This window comes from Eptesicus fuscus, chromosome 1 (assembly GCF_027574615.1).
Source record: "Eptesicus fuscus isolate TK198812 chromosome 1, DD_ASM_mEF_20220401, whole genome shotgun sequence".
NCBI classification, from domain to species: Eukaryota; Metazoa; Chordata; class Mammalia; order Chiroptera; family Vespertilionidae; genus Eptesicus; species Eptesicus fuscus.
The window spans coordinates 65844601-65857260 of record NC_072473.1 but is presented as its reverse complement, the minus strand read 5'-3'; the positions used below and the strand labels follow the sequence as shown (position 1 = coordinate 65857260).

Here is a 12660-nt window from a genome sequence, read left to right as displayed (position 1 = left end):
CAACAGCATCCTTTATTAAAAAGAAAACAGCTATAATAAACACAAATCATACTGACAGCAGGAATCATGCTATCAACAAACCCATCAAAATGGAATCAAACATCATGAGATGAACACCATCACAGAGACATGTACAAGTGCTTTTCCCATATGGGAGATGCTGCCACTTCAATTTGAAACTACAGAACTAGGGCAACTGTTTCCAGCAGTATATCTATCTGGGCTTGTTTTCAGTATTGTTCTGTTCTTGGTAATGGTTCACAGAGGGTGTTATCTTATAACTGCATAGCTTCATTGCAGTCCCAGGATTCCAATATTGCTCTTATAAGTATTCAAATGATTTATTTTCGGATCAACTAATTCTGCTGTTAAATACCTTTGTAATGCTCTAAGTAAGTCACACAGCAAATAATATGGTTACACACAGACAATCCTTGGACAGTGTTTATGGTATGTTTGTGTAAATGGATCATGTGTTCTAAAAGTAACATCTTTCTTATTAATTAAAACTCATCAGGCTTGCACTCATATGTAGCTTTAAAATGTTCTGAAATCCTAGGTATAATATAACCCATATTGTTTATTTATATAGTATCTAAAAGTCTTCTATTCTTTCCTATATTCAACACCAAGGGTATTGCCAAAGCATTTTTTAAAGTAATCCTATTTGATTGTTTTTTTCTCCTCCTGAACAATTTAATGGGGATTTCCTACAATTAGGAAGCTTTGCTAATAAGGCCTGTGGGCATTTAAGGTACTGTGCATAGGAAAATTTTAACAAATTTGTCCTGTGTCCATACTACCTATGCCTTATTCATATAAGAATAAATAGTTAGACTATTTTTTCCCAAACCGTGCACTTGAGAAGTTAAAAGGTATTAAGCACACAAACACACACACATATGTACATACACATACACTAAGCATGGCTAAATAAATTGGAAAACATTTCACACCATAGCTCCTCTTAGAAATTTACAATAAAAGTAGTATATTAAGTCAGGACAAATTCTGGAGTAAATAGACTTGTTGATCTTTGTTTAACCTTGCATATCCACAACTTATTTCCCACAGACAATCTCCCTGCCTACCTACCCACACACTTTTATTTTTAAAGTAGGGGCCCAGTGCACGAATTTGTGCATCTTGAAAGGAACTGTGGGCTGCGAGGCTGTGGTGGGCACAGGGGCAGGTCTCAGCCCATCCTCCGTGCCCCCGCCCAGCCCCTCCCACACTGGCTCACCCTCCAACCCCCTATTCCCTGTCTTCCAGCAGCCCTGTTCCCACAGCTGCTGCTCTCACACTCCCATGTACTGACTGCTCCAGCCCGGCTTGTACCCGCTGAAGGCGCAGAGTGATTGGGGCCGGCACCAGCAGCGGGTGTGAGTGCCAGCAGGTGTGAGTGGCAGCTGCTGCCCTGATTACCCCTCAGGAGCAGGGGTGGGGGGGAGAAGCCCTCAGGGGCGATCAGGGACAGCAGCTGCTGCTTGCACCTGCTGATGGCATCAAGCGATCAGGGCCATTGCCGGGTGCCAGCAGCAGGTGTGAGTGGCGGCTCTGGCGCTGGCAGTTGGTGCGAGTGGGGTCGGTGCCGGCAGCAGGTGCGAGTGCTGGGCAGGACTGCAGCATGCAGGAGCAAAGAATTTTTAGTAGCCACCAGAGGCTTGCCCCGATGACAGTGATTGGTGCCCCGCCTTGGTCTGGTGCCACCGCTCACCTGCTTCACCATCCCACCGCGGCCGACGCCTGCTATATGTTCAGCACTCTGTGTCCTGCTACCAATGCCCGTCATGTTCCGCATGCACCCCTGGTGGTCAGCACACATCATAGCGACCAGTTGTTCAGTTGTTCCACCGTTCGGTCTGTTTGCACATTAGGGTTTTATATATATGGATTATATTTCAACATCCCTTGGAACAATATGCTGTAGAATATAGTTTGGGAGCACCAACCTCAATAAATAAATAACATCTTCTATGTATAATGGAACATAATTTCAGTATCTCAAAATAACAACGTATTACAACCTTCTTTCATGAGAATCCTAGTTTATCAAGACTGGTACAAAAAGTCCTAGCTGGGTAGCTCAGTTGGCTAGGGTATTGTTCTGATATGCTAAGGTTTTGGGTTTGATCCTCAGTCAGGGCACATGCAAGAATCAACCAATAAATGCATAAATAAGTGGAACAAATTGAAGTTTCTCTCTTTCTCTTACTCTTCCTTCCCTCTTCCTTCCCTTCACCCTCCCTTCTTTCCTTTCTCTAAAAATCAAAAAATTTAAAAAGACATTTAAAAAAGACTGCTATGAAATATTTTCTGAATAATATAGAACTAAGAAATAGAGGACAACACTGGGAATTTGCAACCCTCTCTGTATGTCTTATGATATACGCAATCGACAGTTGGGTGTCTCTGTTGGTAACAAAAACAAGATGATCGAGCATTCTAGTCTTTTGGATGAAGTTAAAAAGTAAAAGCAATTGGGAAACAATCCATAACTTGTTAGATGCCAAACCAAATTACAGGGTGGGGCAAAAGTAGGTTTACAGTTGTTCATATGGAAAATAATACAATAATTAATAAATAACACAAGAATAAACTCTTGTGTTTCACATACAATTGTAAAACCTACTTTTGCCCCACTCTGTATTTCTTTTTACTGATCAAAGACACTAAGTAACAAAAATTTAAATGAGTAAGAGAACCTCTTATTTATGCAAAGTAAAAAAATAAAAGTGGCATGCAAATCTGAAAACCAAAAAGTTAAGTCAAGTACTAAGAGTTTCAAGAGCACCAAAACAAACTTGAACTGAGATATTAATGAAGGCAAGTCTTCCTCACACCATTTGGTTATGCGAGGAACTATAGGGACGACTAATAGTATGGGTCAACATGTGTTTCCCCAGCCTCATTTAATAGTGGATTTCACCATCAGCATATGCATCAGAAATCAGAGCTACACCAAAGGGACATATAAAAGAGAGAGATTTGTTTTTTCACCCAGTTTCACTGGCTCCTCAGAAGATGAGTAAACTGAGTTGCCAGTACTTTTATAAGAACTCGAATAAGTATCTAATATATTGACTGGGGCACACAGTTCTGTAGTCCTTTGCTGATCTCACCAAATCAGATGAGCAATATGATGCTACTCAAAGGGTGGATTCACTATGAGATAAGGAACCTGTGCAAGAATATAAATCAGCTGTCCTTATATGGGGGACAGGTAATTCTTGACTGGTCAAGTCACTGTCAAGTCAGCTCTCTGTAATAAAGATTTTCTGAGGAAATGAACTCTATCTCTTTTATTTCACCATTTTGTTCCTAACAAATCTCTGGGTTTAAACTTTTGTGTGAGACTTAAAAACATCTCAACAAAAACTTAGAAAGTGCCCTTGATTTTGCTAACACACTTTGTGCTTATTCCATGAAAGTTAATAATTTTAGACTGAGTCAGAGGTGAAAAGTAAATGATAAAGAACAATCTGGTAGCCCTGGCCAGGTGGTTCAATTGGTTGGAGCATCATCCCATATACCAAAAGGCCGTGGGTTCGATTCCTAGTCAGGGCACATACCCAGGTTGCGGGTTCAATCTCTGGTCTAGGGCCCATATGGGAGGCAAGAGATCATTGTTTGTTTCTCACATCTATGTTTCTCTCTCTCTCCCTCTTCCTTCCTCTGTCTCTAAAATAAATGAGGACATATCCTCGGGTGAGGATTAAAAAAAAAAACAACAAAAAAAATACACACACACACACAAAAAAACAATCTTGTAGTCCTTTACAGAACTCATAGATCTCCTCCAAGAAGCTTTGAATACTTTGCTTTTTAAAATTGTTATAAAATGATTTCTTTCATTATAAAACTTAGAATATAATATCCTTAAGGTACCATATATAACAAATATTTTATTTAAATGTTTAAACCCTTCATAGAGGGCATGACTCATATCTAACCCTTTGCACTCGGATGTCGAGTGTGACTCGACATGGTTAGCAGTAGAATAAAGGAATCGAAAAAAGCAAGCGAGTGCAAAGGGCTAACTGTGTAAATATCTTAGCCCTCTGAACACCATGAGGACATCAAATATATGCATTAATTTAATATAAAAGCTACTTATCCAGTTACTTAAATTTTTACAATTGTTATGTATCAATAAGTATGGGGTAATTTTTCTTGCTTATTTAAATAAACTTTAACTGATTTGAGAGAAAGAGGAAGGGAAAGGGAGTGAGGAGAGAGAGAAATATGGATGAGAGAGAAACATCCTTCTGCTGTAGACTACACACCCCCTACTGGGAATCGAAGCTGCAACTTGGGCATGTGCCCTGACCAGAATCAAACCAGCAACATTCTGGTGCATGGGATGATGCTCAACCACTGAGCCACACTGGCCAGGGCTCTTCTTCCTTATTAAAAAATAAACTAAATACCAGTTACTAGTATAGTCAGTTACTTTGGACTTGGCATGGTACAGGTGTCAGGTCCTGGTACAGTTGGGATGTCTCACTGAATTGTTCTCTCTCTCTATATATGTAACTATCTATAGTTATTATAGATATGCATTTCACTATTGATAGTATGCATTCTATATCAAAAGAAGAAAATGTTATTTCTTTCTGCAAAAGAGCTGAGGCTTGATGTCTCTAATTTAATAGGTCTCAGAATAGGTCTGAGGACCATCTGTTTTGTAGAATAAGGTATCTTCTTCCTGTCCCTAAGTGTCAATCTCTATTATTCTCTTGACAGCTTTTTTTTTTTTAATCAGAAATCCAAATGCCAAGATGTCTAACATAGATCTTAGTTGTATGTTCTGGAGTGTGACCATTTGCCAACCAGAAAACGAATCAAGATGCCATTCAAACCTTTTCCACTATTGGTCATTATCAATCACAACCTGTTACCAAATTCGAATGCATACTTCGCTATTGAATACATCTCTTAGTCTATATCTTATAAGTCATTAACCACCCTAAGAAGCTATATCACCATGTAGACAATATAGACAGTCATGTACTCTGGGAAGAACAATGAATAATTTATTCCATGAATTACTAAAAAGACATTCTGTCATTTTTAAAGTCATTCAGGTATCAGAAAACAAACATACAAAAGGTCCTAAGAATAGCAAAATATGATATCTCTGCAAACAACACAGAATTGCAAATTACCTATTCAACATTAACCAATGTTTGTCAGTCTGACAACACACAATTGGGGTAGAATCTCTTACATCACTTATATCTATGATCACGAATTCTTGTTATATTACCAAACACAGTTCTCAAGCTTCTATTGTTCTAAAAGAAAGAAGTGCAATAAACAAATTTCAACTAGTACAAAAAGAAAATTTGCCATTTTTTTTTCAATTGGCCAACAGTTTAATCGCGAGATTTGATTCTGAATGCATTTTAAATGTATGTCATATGGAATGAATTGACTACAAATGGCATTTATTATGCAGCTTTGATGAAACTATCTTAATTGAAATTTAAGTCTTTTTGTCACTACAGTTGCATCAACTGCCATGTATATGCATAACTTCATTCTCTAATTGAAATACAAAAGAATATTTTGCTTTAGAGTGACATTTACAATATCCTTTCTGAACAATGTTGACATGTTGTTTAAATGAAAGGAGAAGCACACTCACCTCATGTCAGGTGTCCAAGGTCCACAACCTTGTTTCGCCACTAATAAAGGGTATGACCTTGGACAAATCACCCAAACCTCAAAGTAGCTTAGCAATGATGAGGACTGCACTCAATGATGTTTCAAGTCCTGAAATTCTAACATATGACTTAGATCTTCCTAAAGTGTTTTCCATCAATGCACTTTACAAGATCAAGTTCAAGCTATGTAGTCTATAACACGGGGTCCTCTTGCTTAGCCTTCTAGCATTGGCTCCCAGCACTCTCCAAAATGTAACACTTTATCCAGATTGGTGGATGGCAACCCTCACTGGCAACTTCTTTCTATTTAAGCCTGAATCTTGTTTTTATGTGTATCCCTTGTACCCTCAACATAAAAATAGTATTAGTAAGACTGATCTCACCATTACTATAATATTATTAACTATTATGAATGCTAAGAATTCATTTAAGGCTCCCAGACTAATTTAGTTCAAGGCCTTATCAATAATAATAATTGGTATTATTAGCCTCTCTAATAAAAGAGTAATATGCAAATTAACCATCACACAGCTACATAACCCACGCCCACCAGACAAGCCACACCCACCAGCCAATCAGGGCAAGTATGCAAATTAACCCCCAACCAAGATGGCTACCAGAAGGGAGGCTTGGGTTTCCCCGGCAACAGAGGAAGCCAAGCTTTCCACACACACTGGCGGGCCCAGGCCTCCACTCAAGGATACAAAGTTTCAATTATAGAAGATACATCAATCCCAAGAGAAATGGCTGCCAGCCACGGAGCGAGCAGGAGGCTTGGATCCACTCCAGGCTACAAAGTTTCAATTATAGAAGGTAAATAAATTCCAGATACCAGGGCCTCTGCTTGGGTCGCCAGGGGCATGGCTGGCCTGCAAACCACCACAGGCCCCTCACCCAGGCCGCCCCACACCCCAAGGGAACCCCCACCCTGATCCGGGACACCCTTCAGGGCAAACCAGCCGGCCCCCTCCCGTGTAGCAGGCCTCTATCCTATCTAATAAAAGAGTAATATGCAGAATGACCATCATTCCAACAGACAAGATCAAGATAGCTGCCTCTATGTGGTCAAAGATCCTGCCCCCATGTGGACACAAGATGGCCACCACAAGATGGCCAGCAGGGGAGGGCAGTTGAGAGGGACCAGGCCTGCAAGGGAGTGCAGTTTGAGGCGATCAACCCTGCAGAGGAGGGCAGTTAGGGGTAACCAGGCCGGCAGAGGAGGGAAGTTGGGGGCAAACAGGCTGGCAGGGGAGCAGTTAGACATCAATCAGGCTGGCATGGGAGTGTTTAGGGGGTGATCAGGCTGGCAGGCAGAAGCAGTTAGGGGAAATCAAGAAGGCAGGCAGGTGAGCAGTTGGGAGCCAGCAGTCCTGGATTGTGAGAGGGATGTCCGATCCCAGTGGGATCAGGCCTAAACGGGCAGTCGGACATCCCTCGAGGGGTCCCAGATTGGAGAGGGTGCAAGCTGGGCTGAGGGACATCACCCCCGCCCCCGTGCACGAATTTTGTGCACCAGGCCTCTATATATGACACTATGTGCCACATGTATATCTCTGTCTCATTTAGTCTCTGTTAGTTACTGTCATTTTCCCTCTTTATAGCTCCTTTTCTGTTGTACCTCAAAAACATGGTGATCAGATCAAGGGAGGTAGGCCAGCAAATTAACATCCTTCCTAGTTTACATGGCAGGCATAACCCAGAAAGAGGGAAGAAAAGAACTGAGAGTTCCTTGATAGTAAATGTGAAAATAACATTAATCAAATCTACAATTTCCTAGATTATTTAAATAACAAAGTCTACATCCTGGCTTGCCTGATGATGACTTTCTACACTTCTCACTTGTTCAAATGATTTTGCAAACATGGCTTCTTAAAGCTTATCATTTAATTTTCATTTCCTTTTCAATGTAACTGGAGGTAGATAAGCTATGTTGTATTTATCATAATAGATTTTACTTTCATATCGACAAAAATAAGGAAACCATAATAAGACTCTGCTGACTGTTCCTTGTTATTAATCAGTATAGTAGTGACACTGTCAGATATCATGTTCAATCCATGGGTCTATTTTAGCCATTTCAAAAGAAAATTCATTTTATCATGTTCAATATTTATTCTAACTTTAGTTACTTACTAAGTTCCAAATGTCTAGCATCTGGGTGAGGATAAAATCAATTTAGTTAGGGGAACAACCAGAAAGAGTCAAGAAATACAACATTAGTTATAATTGAAGAAACATGTCCCAAGCCTTCAAAATTATAAGAAGTACATACAGAATTTAACACTTGCTCTGGACCTCTGAGATGACTATAGCTGTGTGAATGTGTTTCATTTTTGTTTGTCAAGAAGATTGACTCAAAAACTTATTAATTTTCACATCAAACGCAATATTTTGGTATCTCTATATCATGGAGGGGGTAACTGTGGTATAGAAACTAAAGGATTTCCCCAAAGTCATATAATTTAGAAGAGAATCAGAAATAGGCCTTAGTTTTCACAATAAAAACTATCAAATTCCACCCCATGTTTTGTAAGGTAGGAACAAAATCGTAATGGTAATGGTAATGGTTATCCTGGGGGGACAGGTCACTCCCCTGGTAATCTTTGACACCTGTCCATTTATCAAAACCACTAGAAGCATAGCGATTTTCACTTGTTCTCTGCTTTAGTCCAACACTGCAGGAAAAAAAAATCATTGCACTACAAATTACTGAAATCAACTGGCAGAGTAGTTTGGGGAATTGTGTAGGATACTTTCACTCACTAGCTCTTGTTTGCCACCAGTGCTGTTTTCATGAACAAAAATCTGCAGGAAAATTGACAAAAAACATATTACTGACAGGTAGTTAGAGACCCCATTTCTATATAAATCTGCATTATACAAGAAAGAAAATAGTATGTCAGGACAATTTCCTTGCTTTCAACCTCTACTGCTATTGGTATATTGCTTTTTACTCTGAAAACAAGCCACTCTTCGGATCAAGAATCTGACAGAAGCTACTAAATGCAGGTCTCTATTTGGATACGCTCTTTAAGAAAATTATTTCCCAATGGGCCATCTTATAGTTAGTTCTGTTTTCTCTTATGATTTTTGGCTTGTGTAATTTCTATATGTCAGAGTTGGTTTGCTCATGGTGCTAATGAGGCCAAGGTCATGAATTCCTGTATGAGCCAGTTAGCTTTGTAAAAAGAACAATAACAACAAAAACGGTTCTGTAGCAAGTACCTGCTGTACTACAGCCAGGGTGCAAATTCATGTCACTGGAAAAAAGAGGAACCAGAGAAAATTTAGATAAGGCTGTAAATGCCCCAAAGCCATGTTCTAAGGGCAGCAAGTAAAGAGATTCTTCTTCATATCAAACCCCATAATGTTCCCATAAACAGTGGGGGATTATGTTGTAAAACCACAATCATGTTGACTACACATTGGAAACATTTTCAGAATACATCAACAATGTGCTCATGTATGAGAGATATCACGTACATAATGTCTGCTATATGATCCTGAGATACATGTACCAAGGATGATGTATAATATGGATAATTACAAGATCTTATACATAAATGAGAACATAACGCTGACAACTTCAAAGATACATAAATCAATAATTTAAGATAATGGTACTTCAGCAAGTGATTGGGTCTGCTAACAGTGTAGGATTAATAAAGGAGAAGAGGGAGAATTCCTGTAAGGCCTAGTGAATTTGGAGCCACTCCATTTCTCTTTGGGCGAGGGACAGTGAATGTACCTAGCCATCATGCTTTGAGATTTAGCTCATGATAGTATATGAAATAGACTGGAGGGAGAGAGCATCTGGAGAAACTGGTTAGCGACTTCTAGGAATATATCCCAAGAAATCAGAAACACCAATCAGAAAGGATATATGCACCCCTATGTTAACAGCAGCACAATTTACAATAGCTAAGATTTGGAAACAGCCAAAGTGCCCACCAGCAGATGACTGGATTAAAAACCTGTGGTACATTTACACAATGGAATACTATCCTACCTAATAAAAGGGTAATATGCAAATTGACCACACCTTTGCTACGCCCACCAGCCACGCCCCACCAGCCAAGCCACACCCATCAGCCAATCAGAGCGAGTATGCAAATAAACCCGACCAAGATGGTGGTTAATTTGCATACATAGGCGCCCTGAGCGGACCCCCTACAACGGATCACAGGGAGCTGAGGTCCACTCCGGAACCAGCTTTTGGCCTGGTGCACGAGCAGATCCCCTGCAATCGATAGCAGGGAGCTGGGTGTCCGCTGTGGTACCAGGCCGAAAGCCTCTGGTGGAGGCATTTGGCCTGGTGCACGATCGGACCTCCTGCAATCGATAGCAGGGAGCTGGGTGTCCGCTCCGGGCCCAGGCCAAAAGCCTCCGGCAGAGGCTTTCAGCATGATGCACGAGCGGACCCCCTGCGATCGATGACAGGGAGCTGGGCATCCGCTCCAGCCCCGGGCCGAAAGCCTCCAGCGAAGGCTTTTGGCCTGGAGTCAGAGCAGACCCCCTGCAATCCATAGAAGGGAGCTGGGTGTCTACTCCGGCCCCAGGCCAAAAGCCTCTGCACCCTTCCCCCACAAACTTCAAAAAGTTGGGTCGGCTTCCTTTCCAGGGAACTAGAACTGATTTTGGGGTCCCAGATACACTGGACCTGGTCACTGTGGAGCGATCTGCCTGCTCAAATGACAGGGGCGGGATGAGACAGAGGATGTATTTGAGTTTTGTTCTGTTTTTCCAAAATTGCCTGTTACACACTTCTGCAGTAGTCCTCAATTGTACTCGAAGTACTGTATTTCCTCCATTGGTACGCATACTCCTTTCTTCAAATTTTAACATTTTTGAAACCAGGATACATCTTAACAGAGAGGTTAAAAGGACTTGCTAGCTGCTAGGCATCTGCGTGGGTATCTATTTATATACAGAGCCAGGATCCTACCGAAGGCTCGACCAAGTGGGCGGGGACTGGCGAGCAGGCTGAACTCTGCGAGGTTCCTGGTGGCAAAGGGTGCAGAGTGGGAGTGTGGGCGTGTGGGTGTGTGCATGAGCGTGGACCCGAGCGACACACACACACACACACCCACACCCACACAGGGTCCTCGGCGTGCCACCCACGTCTCCCTGGACCTCACCCTCCAGCCCGGATCCTCCTGATCCCGCCTCCCCTTGGAGCGGGCGGGAGTCAGTCTGGGAAAACTTTCTCAGACTTGCTTGGTGCTGGGACTGGATGCATCCGAGCTCATGGAAGGCTCCACGGAGGTTTCTGGTGGCCGAGGGTGCAGAGCGGGAGTGAGGGTGTGTGGGTTGTGTGCATAAGCGTGGACCCGAGCGACACACACTAACAGGCCTGCACCCACACAAGGCCCTCGACTGCATCACCCGTGCTTCCCTGGACTTCACCCTCCAGCCCGGATCCTCCAGGTCCTGTGCCCTGGGGTCGCTCAAGTTCAGCAAGAGTTTGCGATTTGCCCAAGGTGCGTTGAACAGTTTTCTCTTAACCCATTTGTGGGAGTGTAATCTGATTTAAAACCAATGGACTAAACAAACAGAAGCACTTTCTAAAAAGTCAATTTGGAAATGTGGATCAAGATCAGTGATTACTTTGGCCAGGAGTTCCATGTCTGTGAATGTGTCCTAAGTAAACAGTCAAATAAGCAATTATGTTTGCTGTAGTTGTTGATGCCAGGGGAAACCAGAAGCAACCTGCCCCACAATAAAGGGTTAGTGAAGTAAACCATGGTAATGTCAAACAGTCAGGGGTAACACTGTAGCCATTAAAAATTATGTCTGTACATCCAGTTCGTTGACATGAAAAGAAGGCCATAGCCAAATATTTAGTGGAGGGCAGGGGAAGCTCAGAAGAGGGCATGTATATTTATATGTATGTATATTTTATATGTCAGGGTAATAATAGTTTTAAAAACAGTGATTCTTCCTGAGCTCTGGAATTGTGAATGTTAGCAAATTGTGTTTCAGGTGTGACAGGTGTCCTTTGGTGTCCCATACACACAGACATCCTTGCCTGTGGGACAGCCTGAACCTTTGCCGCACCTGCCCCTCTCTGCTGTGGCAACAGCCCAATCAGACATTCCCTTTTATAGGGCTGGTTTCCTTTTCTCCTTTGCCCAAACCATGCCTTTCCAACAAAAGAATATTAACCAAGCAATCCTAACAGCAAGTTTTGTTGCCGACTGCAACTTATGCCCTTTTATGCAAATGTTGCTTTCAAGCCTACCAGGTTGTATTTCAAAACTTTTATTTTTCTGCAACTTGACCATTTTTTATTCGCTTAAAATATTCTGGAGTATTTTAAATACATATAGAAAAGTAGAGAATAATATCACAAATACTTATCTATACTAATAAAAGGGTAATATGCTAATTAGACCAGACATCTTCTGGACATCCTTCTGGACATCCTTCTGGAAAAAGCCACGGTGGTGGGGGCCAAGGCAGAGGTGGTTAGGGGCAACCAGGCCAGCTGGGGAGGTCAGTTAGGGGCGACCAGACCGGCAGGGAAGGGCAGTTGGGGGCGACCAGGCAGGCAGATAGATGAGCAGTTAGGAGCCAGCGGTCCCAGATTATGAGAGGGATGTCCAACTGCTGGTTTATGGGATCAGGCCTAAACCGGCAGTTGGACATCCCCTGAGGGGTCCCGGAATGAAGAGGGTGCAGGCTGGGCTGAGGGACCACCCCCCCGCATCCACGAATTTCGTGCACCAGGCCTCTAGTGCTGCTATAAAAAAGAAAAAAAACTCTTACCATTTGTAAGAACATAGATGTAACTGGAGAGCATTATGCTAAGCAAAATAAGCCAGTCGGAGAAAGATAAATATCACATGATCTCACTCATTTGTGGAATACAATGAACAACATAAACTGATGAACAAAAATAGAGCCAGAGGGGGAAAAAACTTAGACTATAATAGAAGTAATCCTGTTATTTGAAGATTTTTAATATTTCCTACAACTTTTGTGGTATTAT

At 41.9% G+C, this 12660-nt stretch overlaps 1 protein-coding gene across 1 annotated transcript in view; it reads right to left on the bottom strand.

The window, feature by feature from the left end:
• DIAPH2 (diaphanous related formin 2) overlaps positions 1–12660 on the bottom strand; it is a 988561-nt gene that overhangs the window by 290536 nt on the left and 685365 nt on the right. The gene's annotated exons all lie outside the window — the stretch shown is intronic.